The 12,158-nt window shown below is 41.8% G+C and overlaps 16 non-coding genes and 1 pseudogene across 16 annotated transcripts; all 17 read left to right on the top strand.

Moving 5' to 3' along the window:
• The first annotated feature begins 4,285 nt into the window (after positions 1-4,285).
• LOC146021870 (5S ribosomal RNA) lies at positions 4,286-4,404 on the top strand. Its single transcript, XR_014451343.1, has one exon. It is a non-coding gene; the product is annotated as a 5S ribosomal RNA (ribosomal RNA).
• Positions 4,405-4,748: 344 nt separating this feature from the next.
• On the top strand, positions 4,749-4,867 carry LOC146022207 (5S ribosomal RNA). The gene has a single exon (XR_014451672.1). It is a non-coding gene; the product is annotated as a 5S ribosomal RNA (ribosomal RNA).
• A 344-nt stretch (positions 4,868-5,211) lies between these two features.
• LOC146022205 (5S ribosomal RNA) lies at positions 5,212-5,330 on the top strand. Its single transcript, XR_014451671.1, has one exon. It is a non-coding gene; the product is annotated as a 5S ribosomal RNA (ribosomal RNA).
• Positions 5,331-5,674: 344 nt separating this feature from the next.
• LOC146022204 (5S ribosomal RNA) lies at positions 5,675-5,793 on the top strand. Its single transcript, XR_014451670.1, has one exon. It is a non-coding gene; the product is annotated as a 5S ribosomal RNA (ribosomal RNA).
• A 345-nt stretch (positions 5,794-6,138) lies between these two features.
• LOC146024513 (5S ribosomal RNA) lies at positions 6,139-6,257 on the top strand. The gene has a single exon (XR_014453890.1). It is a non-coding gene; the product is annotated as a 5S ribosomal RNA (ribosomal RNA).
• Positions 6,258-6,601: 344 nt separating this feature from the next.
• On the top strand, positions 6,602-6,720 carry LOC146022203 (5S ribosomal RNA). The gene has a single exon (XR_014451669.1). It is a non-coding gene; the product is annotated as a 5S ribosomal RNA (ribosomal RNA).
• A 346-nt stretch (positions 6,721-7,066) lies between these two features.
• LOC146021869 (5S ribosomal RNA) lies at positions 7,067-7,185 on the top strand. The gene has a single exon (XR_014451342.1). It is a non-coding gene; the product is annotated as a 5S ribosomal RNA (ribosomal RNA).
• A 345-nt stretch (positions 7,186-7,530) lies between these two features.
• On the top strand, positions 7,531-7,649 carry LOC146025053 (5S ribosomal RNA; annotated as a pseudogene).
• A 344-nt stretch (positions 7,650-7,993) lies between these two features.
• LOC146022202 (5S ribosomal RNA) lies at positions 7,994-8,112 on the top strand. Its single transcript, XR_014451668.1, has one exon. It is a non-coding gene; the product is annotated as a 5S ribosomal RNA (ribosomal RNA).
• Positions 8,113-8,458: 346 nt separating this feature from the next.
• LOC146021868 (5S ribosomal RNA) lies at positions 8,459-8,577 on the top strand. The gene has a single exon (XR_014451341.1). It is a non-coding gene; the product is annotated as a 5S ribosomal RNA (ribosomal RNA).
• A 345-nt stretch (positions 8,578-8,922) lies between these two features.
• Positions 8,923-9,041, top strand: LOC146022814 (5S ribosomal RNA). Its single transcript, XR_014452255.1, has one exon. It is a non-coding gene; the product is annotated as a 5S ribosomal RNA (ribosomal RNA).
• Positions 9,042-9,385: 344 nt separating this feature from the next.
• LOC146023463 (5S ribosomal RNA) lies at positions 9,386-9,504 on the top strand. Its single transcript, XR_014452879.1, has one exon. It is a non-coding gene; the product is annotated as a 5S ribosomal RNA (ribosomal RNA).
• A 344-nt stretch (positions 9,505-9,848) lies between these two features.
• On the top strand, positions 9,849-9,967 carry LOC146022201 (5S ribosomal RNA). Its single transcript, XR_014451667.1, has one exon. It is a non-coding gene; the product is annotated as a 5S ribosomal RNA (ribosomal RNA).
• Positions 9,968-10,311: 344 nt separating this feature from the next.
• On the top strand, positions 10,312-10,430 carry LOC146022200 (5S ribosomal RNA). Its single transcript, XR_014451666.1, has one exon. It is a non-coding gene; the product is annotated as a 5S ribosomal RNA (ribosomal RNA).
• A 344-nt stretch (positions 10,431-10,774) lies between these two features.
• Positions 10,775-10,893, top strand: LOC146023413 (5S ribosomal RNA). The gene has a single exon (XR_014452832.1). It is a non-coding gene; the product is annotated as a 5S ribosomal RNA (ribosomal RNA).
• A 344-nt stretch (positions 10,894-11,237) lies between these two features.
• Positions 11,238-11,356, top strand: LOC146022199 (5S ribosomal RNA). Its single transcript, XR_014451665.1, has one exon. It is a non-coding gene; the product is annotated as a 5S ribosomal RNA (ribosomal RNA).
• A 346-nt stretch (positions 11,357-11,702) lies between these two features.
• Positions 11,703-11,821, top strand: LOC146021867 (5S ribosomal RNA). Its single transcript, XR_014451340.1, has one exon. It is a non-coding gene; the product is annotated as a 5S ribosomal RNA (ribosomal RNA).
• Positions 11,822-12,158: the final 337 nt, after the last annotated feature.

The following is a 12,158-nucleotide window of genomic DNA, read 5'->3' as shown; positions in this document are numbered from 1 at the left end:
ATTTAATTGCCTCTTTAACTTCAGACAATTCTATTGGGGCATCCAGGAGTTTTACCTGTTCCTCAGTTAATCGTGGAAGGCTTATTGATCCCAGATAATCCCTGATCTCTTCTCTTCCCTTGAGTAGTTGAGATTGATATACTGTACTGAAATGGTTAACGAACGCCTGAACTATCCTTGGAGTCTCATTTACTATTTCCCCAGTTTCCAGCCTAATATTTGATACAATATTGGAGGGTCTATCTTGCTTTGCTAAATGTGCCAGCCATTTCCCGGCCCTGTCCGTATTGGCATACCATCGATGCGAACCCATCATTAACCTACGGCTCGTAATATCCTGCATATAGTCTACCCATTCTTTTTGAGCCAATTGCCACCTTTCTCTATCCGCCTCTAAATTGCTCTTCAAGAACTCATTTTCTAGCTCTCCTGTTCTTATCTCTAACTCTTGTGACCGTACCCTGTGGGTTTTTTTTAACATTGCGATTTTTTTAATCAGAACCCCTCTAGTGAATGCCTTAAACGCATCCCATATGATGGTATCCTTTGAGGAACTGCTATTTAATTCAAGGAATTCGGCCATAATATGCCCTAGTTCCTCCGTGTCTCCTAATTGTGCCAGCCAGAATGGCTGTAATTTCCAATATTTGAAGCCACTTTCTCTTTCCAGTTCTAGATGCATAACGACGGGGGAATGGTCAGATATTCCCCGAGCTTTATACTCAATCTGGGTAACGTTATTAAGGAGGCCTTCCGATACAAAAATCATATCTATTCTGGAGAATACCCTATGCGAGGGGGAATAGCATGAATATTGTTTACGCCCTGGGAATTTTAACCTCCATGGGTCGTGCCACCCAATTTCTTTTATAAATTCCTCAAATCTTTTCTGCTCTTTGGGCATCGCCATTTGCGAACTCCTCCATCTGTCTAGGAGAGGGTCCAATATTATATTAAAATCACCTAAACAAATGACTTGGCTGTCTGGGTACATGACTGAAAATTCCACTGCTGCTTTAATAATCTCATAGGAAAAGGGAGGGGGAATATACACCGTAAGTATACATATTTTTACATGGTTAATACTACAGTCTAAGAATATATATCTGCCCCTGGGATCTATCTTCACTTCTCCTGGTTCGAACAACAGGGATTTTGAGATCAACAGGGACACACCTCTTGACATATTTGTAAAAACAGAATGATAGGCCTGACCTATCCAGGCTCGTCTAAGAGAAGGTAGTTTATCACAACTTAAATGCGTTTCTTGAAGGCAAATTATATCGGCCTCAAGATTCTTACATTGTTTTAATACCAAAGCTCTTTTTATACGGTCGTTCATCCCCCTCACATTCCAAGTCAAAACTTTCACCGTTGTTCCTTTGTGGCCTTTACTCTGTACCATCTATGAAACACCAAATAATGCCTAGCAGCTTCTTTCTGTGTATGGCCAAATTGTAACAAACAAACGAACACCTTTTTACACACAACATACCCCCCCTCCCCCCTCCCTGTATAACCTAATCCCCTAGGCATACCTTATCCCCCCCAAACGTGCTTTCCCAGATAGCTACTTCCCTACGCCACCTTTTTTTTTTTTTTTTTTTCCCCGAGGCAATTCACTAATGACCACTAAAGAGAGCTACCCGTCCCCCCACAGGCCCCTACTGCATTTCCTGATATTAATACAGATAATTCCCGCCCACCCCCCTCCCCCAGTGCAGAAAGCCAACATCAATTATCATTATTTTGACTGTTCTTTCATAGATTCAATATTTCTTTCTCCTCTATGTACTCATCATTTGCTTCCCTGCCGGGTGGGTTGAGTCCAGCCACCTGGCTACCTCCGCAGGTGAGGAGAAAAACTTAGTGCTGCTGTCCACTGCAATCCGCAATTTGGATGGATACATCATTGAATAGCTCATCCCCAGTTCTCTCAGTCTTATTTTAATGTCCTTAAATTTTTCCCGATCTTTCCGGACCTCAAATGGGAAGTCCGGAAATGCAGCTATTTTTTGACCATTATACAATAGGTCGGGTTTGTCACGAGCCAGCCGTAGTATACTGTCCCTGTCTTTGAAATTTAATAATTTTGCAATTAGGGTTCTGGCTGGTGCCCCAGGTATTGGGTGTCGACCCGGTATACGATGGGCTCGTTCAATCGCAAACTGAGCGGAGAATGCTTCCTTCCCAAACATTTGGATTAACCATCCTTCAAGAAATCTCTCCGGCTGACTTCCTTCAGCCCGTTCCTCGAACCCCATAAAGCGGACGTTGTTCCGTCTGAGTCTTCCCTCCATGTCTGCAGATTTCTGCCTCAGTTCTGAGATTTGTCCTGCCAAGGCGTTAACCTTGATGGACAGCGGGGTAACAATGTCTTCCAACCCCGATACCCGGTTCTCGACCTCGGTCATCCTTTCACGTGTTTTTTGCGCATCATTCCGCAATAATGTTATATCCACCTGTACTGTGTGTAACTGCTCCGACAGCCGAGTCTCACAATTATTGACAGCGTCCAGAACCTGTTGCAATGTCACCTCTGGCACCGGCAAGGGGCTGTTCCCTTTAACTGGAGTTGTTGAAGGGGTATTTAATTGTGAGCTGTCCCCCGGCTGGGACTGTCTATGAGCAAATTTCTCCAGTCTCGCTGCCGCCGTATTTTGCCCGGCCTTGGGCGCTGCTTTAGGCATTTTTAGTTAGAGCTTTTGATGTCGCTGTAGTCCTTAATTTGCCAGGCCCTTGTCTCTCACACAATGGGACCGGCCTACAATGACTTTTTACAGCCCAAAAAAAATTTTTTTTTATTTTTTTTTTTTTTTTTGGCCTCTGACTCTCACTCAGTGGCCCTTGCCCAGTTATCCCCTTCACAGCGCTCAGTTTCTTTGTTTTTTCACCACCTCCCCTTTATCTTTTTACAGTACACCCAGTTTTTTTTTTTTTTTTTTATCCGGACGCCTGTCTCCCACTCAGCAATACTGATGACCAACTTAAGCCGCACCAGAGTTCCGTTAAATACCAGGCCCCTGTCTCTCACACAGTGGCCTTAGCCCAGTTTTGTCTTCACCGCAGACAAATTCCTCTGTTTTGCCACAGCCCCCTGTCTCTCACACAGTGGCTCTGTTATCAAAGAAATTCCACAATACAGTCGTTCACTTGTGAAGTCACTGTCTCTCACTCAGTGACCCCGGCAGCCAGGGTTTTCCCCAGCACAATTGCAGCTTTATTTACCGGGCCACCTATTGCTTCTATGTGGTACTGGTGGTACACCACGGTAATACACTGTATCACAGCTTATATTTCCTGGCCACTACTTGCTTTCACAGTCCAAAACAATCAAGGAAGGGTTGCTTTTACCTCCTTCACAGTACCAGAGCTCCAATGACCTCCCAGCTGCTAACTCTCACTTGGCAGTTCCAGAAAAGGAAGCCCGGCTGCTGCTGACTTACAGTTTTTTATTTGGCACCGACACAGCAAAGGGGTTTTGTGTTTTTTTAGACAACATAAATCAGTTAATGCAGTTTTTCCAATAAGCCGGCTTTTACTCACCAGGGCCACGTTTTCCTGTGCGGTCACTGACAGGGGGGCAGGCTGGCTGGCCACTTGGTTGGCTCTATAGTTTTCTGGAGGGCTATGGAGGTTTGTCCCTTCACTGCTGCTGTGGTACTGCTGGCTATTGGCGTCAAACGCCCACTTCGCTGGAGCCTCCGCCACCCGGGGCCCGTTTCTGGCTGTCCGCAGGGTGTTTAGGGTGATGGATGCAGGCCCAGCCCTCGATGGAATATTAAGAGGGGCTAGCCCGAAGTCGCGCCGGCTGCCGCTTGCTGCTGTCTCCCTTCCCGGCCGCCTGCCTCACAGCGGTATCTCCGGCGGTGTCCCCGGCTGATAACGGCTGATGACGACAGACGCCGGATACACAGAAGCCGCTCTCTAGGCTGTGCAGCCGCTCCGGCGACCAGACAAACGCGCCGTAGCCGTCCGCTTCACCCGCTGGTGCCCCTGTACGGATCGACTCAGGTAGGACTCTGGCTGGGTGTCACGCTGGCAGCAGGTCGCTGGTAATGCTTATTAGCACATGGGGTGGGAGAGCAGATTTTTCATACAGCCATCCTGTGGAGGCACGGACACGCTCCCTCACGCACACGCCGCCGTGGTCACGCCTCTCTCCTGTAGGTCTTTTTACATTACCAACACATGATTTTTTTCAGTAAGCAAAAACAGTTAGGAAGCTTTTTTATTAGCTTACCTGGTGATAGAAGAAAAGAGGGCAAAAAAGAGCATGTATCTCACCTACAGCCATACCACATTGGATAGGCCCAATCTCGTCTGATCTTGGAAGCTAAGCAGTGTTGGGCCTGGTTAGTACTTGGGTGGGAGACCACATGGGAACACCAGGTGCTGTAGGTTTTTTCACATTACTGGCAAATTGTTTTTATTCTCTAGCTATTTAAATTGGAAACTTTTTCTTTTTATTGCCTGTAGAGACATTTGTAAGAGGTCAAACAGACACAATAGCCATCACCTAAAGACTTACCACACTGTTTAGGCCTAATTCCAACTGCTTTTGGCAGCTAAACAGTGTTGAGCCTCTTTAGTAGTTTAATTTAAGATACCCTGCTAATATCATGTCCTGTAGGTCTTTTTACATTACCAACACATGATTTTTTTCAGTAAGCAAAAACAGTTAGGAAGCTTTTTTATTAGCTTACCTGGTGATAGAAGAGAAGAGGGCAAAAAAGAGCATGTATCTCACCTACAGCCATACCACATTGGATAGGCCCAATCTCGTCTGATCTTGGAAGCTAAGCAGTGTTGGGCCTGGTTAGTACTTGGGTGGGAGACCACATGGGAACACCTGGTGCTGTAGGTTTTTTCACATTACTGGCAAATTGTTTTTATTCTCTAGCTATTTAAATTGGAAACTTTTTCTTTTTATTGCCAGTACAGACATTTGGAAGAGGTCAAACAGACACAATAGCCATCAATTAAAGACTTACCACACTGTTTAGGCCCAATTCCAACTGCTTTTGGCAGCTAAAAAGTGTTGAGCCTCTTTAGTAGTTTCATTTAAGATCCCCTGCTAATATCATGTCCTGTAGGTCTTTTTACATTACCAACACATGATTTTTTTCAGTAAGCAAAAACAGTTAGGAAGCTTTTTTATTAGCTTACCTTGTGATAGAAGAGAAGAGGGCAAAAAAGAGCATGTATCTCACCTACAGCCATACCACATTGGATAGGCCCAATCTCGTCTGATCTTGGAAGCTAAGCAGTGTTGGGCCTGGTTAGTACTTGGGTGGGAGACCACATGGGAACACCTGGTGCTGTAGGTTTTTTCACATTACTGGCAAATTGTTTTTATTCTCTATCTATTTAAATTGGAAACTTTTTCTTTTTATTGCCAGCACAGACATTTAGAAGAGGTCAAATATACACAATAGCCATCACCTAAAGACTTACCACACTGTTTAGGCCCAATTCCAACTGCTTTTGGCAGCTAAACAGTGTTGAGCCTCTTTAGTAGTTTAATTTAAGATCCCCTGCTAATATCATGTCCTGTAGGTCTTTTTACATTACCAACACATGATTTTTTTCAGTAAGCAAAAACAGTTAGGAAGCTTTTTTATTAGCTTACCTTGTGATAGAAGAGAAGAGGGCAAAAAAGAGCATGTATCTCACCTACAGCCATACCACATTGGATAGGCCCAATCTCGTCTGATCTTGGAAGCTAAGCAGTGTTGGGCCTGGTTAGTACTTGGGTGGGAGACCACATGGGAACACCTGGTGCTGTAGGTTTTTTCACATTACTGGCAAATTGTTTTTATTCTCTATCTATTTAAATTGGAAACTTTTTCTTTTTATTGCCAGCACAGACATTTAGAAGAGGTCAAATATACACAATAGCCATCACCTAAAGACTTACCACACTGTTTAGGCCCAATTCCAACTGCTTTTGGCAGCTAAACAGTGTTGAGCCTCTTTAGTAGTTTAATTTAAGATCCCCTGCTAATATCATGTCCTGTAGGTCTTTTTACATTGCCAACACATTATTTTTTTCAGTAAGCAAAAACAGTTACGAAACTTTTTTATTAGCTTACCTGGTGATAGAAGTAGAAGAGGGCAAAAAAGTGGCTGTATCTTACCTACAGCCATACCACATTGGATATGCCCAATCTCGTCTGATCTTGGAAGCTAAGCAGTGTTGGGCCTGGTTAGTGCTTGGGTTGGAGACCACATGGGAACACCTGGTGCTGTAGGTTTTTTCACATTACTGGCAAATTGTTTTTATTCTCTAGCTATTTAAATTGGAAACTTTTTCTTTTTATTGCCTGTAGAGACATTTGTAAGAGGTCAAACAGACACAATAGCCATCACCTAAAGACTTACCACACTGTTTAGGCCTAATTCCAACTGCTTTTGGCAGCTAAACAGTGTTGAGCCTCTTTAGTAGTTTAATTTAAGATACCCTGCTAATATCATGTCCTGTAGGTCTTTTTACATTACCAACACATGATTTTTTTCAGTAAGCAAAAACAGTTAGGAAGCTTTTTTATTAGCTTACCTGGTGATAGAAGAGAAGAGGGCAAAAAAGAGCATGTATCTCACCTACAGCCATACCACATTGGATAGGCCCAATCTCGTCTGATCTTGGAAGCTAAGCAGTGTTGGGCCTGGTTAGTACTTGGGTGGGAGACCACATGGGAACACCTGGTGCTGTAGGTTTTTTCACATTACTGGCAAATTGTTTTTATTCTCTAGCTATTTAAATTGGAAACTTTTTCTTTTTATTGCCAGTACAGACATTTGGAAGAGGTCAAACAGACACAATAGCCATCAATTAAAGACTTACCACACTGTTTAGGCCCAATTCCAACTGCTTTTGACAGCTAAACAGTGTATGAGCCTCTTTAGTAGTTTCATTTAAGATCCCCTGCTAATATCATGTCCTGTAGGTCTTTTTACATTACCAAAACATGATTTTTTTCATTAAGCCAAAACAGTTAGGAAACTTTTTTATTAGCTTACCTGGTGATAGAAGTAGAAGAGGGCAAAAAAGTGCATGCATCTCACCTACAGCCATACCACATTGGATAGGCCCAATCTCGTCTGATCTTGGAAGCTAAGCAGTGTTGGGCCTGGTTAGTACTTGGGTGGGAGACCACATGGGAACACCAGGTGCTGTAGGTTTTTTCACATTACTGGCAAATTGTTTTTATTCTCTATCTATTTAAATTGGAAACTTTTTCTTTTTATTGCCAGCACAGACATTTAGAAGAGGTCAAACATACACAATAGCCATCACCTAAAGACTTACCACACTGTTTAGGCCCAATTCCAACTGCTTTTGGCAGCTAAACAGTGTTGAGCCTCTTTAGTAGTTTAATTTAAGATCCCCTGCTAATATCATGTCCTGTAGGTCTTTTTACATTGCCAACACATTATTTTTTTCAGTAAGCAAAAACAGTTACGAAACTTTTTTATTAGCTTACCTGGTGATAGAAGTAGAAGAGGGCAAAAAAGTGGCTGTATCTTACCTACAGCCATACCACATTGGATATGCCCAATCTCGTCTGATCTTGGAAGCTAAGCAGTGTTGGGCCTGGTTAGTGCTTGGGTTGGAGACCACATGGGAACACCTGGTGCTTTAGGTTTTTTCACATTACTGGCAAATTGTTTTTATTCTCTAGCTATTTAAATTGGAAACTTTTTCTTTTTATTGCCTGTAGAGACATTTGTAAGAGGTCAAACAGACACAATAGCCATCACCTAAAGACTTACCACACTGTTTAGGCCTAATTCCAACTGCTTTTGGCAGCTAAACAGTGTTGAGCCTCTTTAGTAGTTTAATTTAAGATACCCTGCTAATATCATGTCCTGTAGGTCTTTTTACATTACCAACACATGATTTTTTTCAGTAAGCAAAAACAGTTAGGAAGCTTTTTTATTAGCTTACCTGGTGATAGAAGAGAAGAGGGCAAAAAAGAGCATGTATCTCACCTACAGCCATACCACATTGGATAGGCCCAATCTCGTCTGATCTTGGAAGCTAAGCAGTGTTGGGCCTGGTTAGTACTTGGGTGGGAGACCACATGGGAACACCTGGTGCTGTAGGTTTTTTCACATTACTGGCAAATTGTTTTTATTCTATAGCTATTTAAATTGGAAACTTTTTCTTTTTATTGCCAGTACAGACATTTGGAAGAGGTCAAACAGACACAATAGCCATCAATTAAAGACTTACCACACTGTTTAGGCCCAATTCCAACTGCTTTTGACAGCTAAACAGTGTATGAGCCTCTTTAGTAGTTTCATTTAAGATCCCCTGCTAATATCATGTCCTGTAGGTCTTTTTACATTACCAAAACATGATTTTTTTCATTAAGCCAAAACAGTTAGGAAACTTTTTTATTAGCTTACCTGGTGATAGAAGTAGAAGAGGGCAAAAAAGTGCATGCATCTCACCTACAGCCATACCACATTGGATAGGCCCAATCTCGTCTGATCTTGGAAGCTAAGCAGTGTTGGGCCTGGTTAGTACTTGGGTGGGAGACCACATGGGAACACCAGGTGCTGTAGGTTTTTTCACATTACTGGCAAATTGTTTTTATTCTCTATCTATTTAAATTGGAAACTTTTTCTTTTTATTGCCAGCACAGACATTTAGAAGAGGTCAAACATACACAATAGCCATCACCTAAAGACTTACCACACTGTTTAGGCCCAATTCCAACTGCTTTTGGCAGCTAAACAGTGTTGAGCCTCTTTAGTAGTTTAATTTAAGATCCCCTGCTAATATCATGTCCTGTAGGTCTTTTTACATTGCCAAAACATGATTTTTTTCAGTAAGCAAAAACAGTTACGAAACTTTTTTATTAGCTTACCTGGTGATAGAAGTAGAAGAGGGCAAAAAAGTGCCTGTATCTCACCTACAGCCATACCACATTGGATATGCCCAATCTCGTCTGATCTTGGAAGCTAAGCAGTGTTGGGCCTGGTTAGTACTTGGGTGGGAGACCACATGGGAACACCAGGTGCTGTAGGTTTTTTCACATTACTGGCAAATTGTTTTTATTCTCTAGCTATTTAAATTGGAAACTTTTTCTTTTTATTGCCTGTAGAGACATTTGTAAGAGGTCAAACAGACACAATAGCCATCACCTAAAGACTTACCACACTGTTTAGGCCCAATTCCAACTGCTTTTGGCAGCTAAACAGTGTTGAGCCTCTTTAGTAGTTTAATTTAAGATCCCCTGCTAATATCATGTCCTGTAGGTCTTTTTACATTACCAACACATGATTTTTTTCAGTAAGCAAAAACAGTTAGGAAGCTTTTTTATTAGCTTACCTGGTGATAGAAGAGAAGAGGGCAAAAAAGAGCATGTATCTCACCTACAGCCATACCACATTGGATAGGCCCAATCTCGTCTGATCTTGGAAGCTAAGCAGTGTTGGGCCTGGTTAGTACTTGGGTGGGAGACCACATGGGAACACCAGGTGCTGTAGATTTTTTCACATTACTGGCAAATTGTTTTTATTCTCTAGCTATTTAAATTGGAAACTTTTTCTTTTTATTGCCAGTACAGACATTTGGAAGAGGTCAAACAGACACAATAGCCATCACCTAAAGACTTACCACACTGTTTAGGCCCAATTCCAACTGCTTTTGGCAGCTAAACAGTGTTGAGCCTCTTTAGTAGTTTAATTTAAGATCCCCTGCTAATATCATGTCCTGTAGGTCTTTTTACATTACCTACACATGATTTTTTTCAGTAAGCAAAAACAGTTAGGAAGCTTTTTTATTAGCTTACCTGGTGATAGAAGAGAAGAGGGCAAAAAAGAGCATGTATCTCACCTACAGCCATACCACATTGGATAGGCCCAATCTCGTCTGATCTTGGAAGCTAAGCAGTGTTGGGCCTGGTTAGTACTTGGGTGGGAGACCACATGGGAACACCTGGTGCTGTAGGTTTTTTCACATTACTGGCAAATTGTTTTTATTCTCTAGCTATTTAAATTGGAAACTTTTTCTTTTTATTGCCAGTACAGACATTTGGAAGAGGTCAAACAGACACAATAGCCATCAATTAAAGACTTACCACACTGTTTAGGCCCAATTCCAACTGCTTTTGGCAGCTAAACAGTGTTGAGCCTCTTTAGTAGTTTAATTTAAGATACCCTGCTAATATCATGTCCTGTTGGTCTTTTTACATTACCAACACATGATTTTTTTCAGTAAGCAAAAACAGTTAGGAAGCTTTTTTATTAGCTTACCTGGTGATAGAAGAGAAGAGGGCAAAAAAGATCATGTATCTCACCTACAGCCATACCACATTGGATAGGCCCAATCTCGTCTGATCTTGGAAGCTAAGCAGTGTTGGGCCTGGTTAGTACTTGGGTGGGAGACCACATGGGAACACCTGGTGCTGTAGGTTTTTTCACATTACTGGCAAATTGTTTTTATTCTCTAGCTATTTAAATTGGAAACTTTTTCTTTTTATTGCCAGTACAGACATTTGGAAGAGGTCAAACAGACACAATAGCCATCACCTAAAGACTTACCACACTGTTTAGGCCCAATTCCAACTGCTTTTGGCAGCTAAACAGTGTTGAGCCTCTTTAGTAGTTTAATTTAAGATCCCCTGCTAATATCATGTCCTGTAGGTCTTTTTACATTACCTACACATGATTTTTTTCAGTAAGCAAAAACAGTTAGGAAGCTTTTTTATTAGCTTACCTGGTGATAGAAGAGAAGAGGGCAAAAAAGAGCATGTATCTCACCTACAGCCATACCACATTGGATAGGCCCAATCTCGTCTGATCTTGGAAGCTAAGCAGTGTTGGGCCTGGTTAGTACTTGGGTGGGAGACCACATGGGAACACCAGGAGCTGTAGGTTTTTTCACATTACTGGCAAATTGTTTTTATTCTCTAGCTATTTAAATTGGAAACATTTTCTTTTTATTGCCTGTAGAGACATTTGTAAGAGGTCAAACAGACACAATAGCCATCACCGAAAGACTTAACACACTGTTTAGGCCCAATTCCAACTGCTTTTGGCAGCTAAACAGTGTTGAGCCTCTTTAGTAGTTTAATTTAAGATCCCCTGCTAATATCATGTCCTGTAGGTCTTTTTACATTACCAACACATGATTTTTTTCAGTAAGCAAAAACAGTTAGGAAGCTTTTTTATTAGCTTACCTGGTGATAGAAGAGAAGAGGGCAAAAAAGAGCATGTATCTCACCTACAGCCATACCACATTGGATAGGCCCAATCTCGTCTGATCTTGGAAGCTAAGCAGTGTTGGGCCTGGTTAGTACTTGGGTGGGAGACCACATGGGAACACCTGGTGCTGTAGGTTTTTTCACATTACTGGCAAATTGTTTTTATTCTCTAGCTATTTAAATTGGAAACTTTTTCTTTTTATTGCCAGTACAGACATTTGGAAGAGGTCAAACAGACACAATAGCCATCACCTAAAGACTTACCACACTGTTTAGGCCCAATTCCAACTGCATTTGGCAGCTAAACAGTGTATGAGCCTCTTTAGTAGTTTCATTTAAGATCCCCTGCTAATATCATGTCCTGTAGGTCTTTTTACATTACCAAAACATGATTTTTTTCATTAAGCCAAAACAGTTAGGAAACTTTTTTATTAGCTTACCTGGTGATAGAAGTAGAAGAGGGCAAAAAAGTGCATGCATCTTACCTACAGCCATACCACATTGGATAGGCCCAATCTCGTCTGATCTTGGAAGCTAAGCAGTGTTGGGCCTGGTTAGTACTTGGGTGGGAGACCACATGGGAACACCAGGTGCTGTAGGTTTTTTCACATTACTGGCAAATTGTTTTTATTCTCTATCTATTTAAATTGGAAACTTTTTCTTTTTATTGCCAGCACAGACATTTAGAAGAGGTCAAACATACACAATAGCCATCACCTAAAGACTTACCACACTGTTTAGGCCCAATTCCAACTGCTTTTGGCAGCTAAACAGTGTTGAGCCTCTTTAGTAGTTAAATTTAAGATCCCCTGCTAATATCATGTCCTGTAGGTCTTTTTACATTGCCAACACATGATTTTTTTCAGTAAGCAAAAACAGTTACGAAACTTTTTTATTAGCTTACCTGGTGATAGAAGTAGAAGAGGGCAAAAAAGTGCC

Source organism: Crinia signifera, chromosome 7 (genome assembly GCF_055691185.1).
Source record: "Crinia signifera chromosome 7, ASM5569118v1, whole genome shotgun sequence".
In the NCBI taxonomy this organism is placed as follows: domain Eukaryota; kingdom Metazoa; phylum Chordata; class Amphibia; order Anura; family Myobatrachidae; genus Crinia; species Crinia signifera.
The sequence above is the reverse complement of the archived record's forward strand: the minus strand, read 5'-3'. Positions and strand labels throughout refer to the sequence as shown.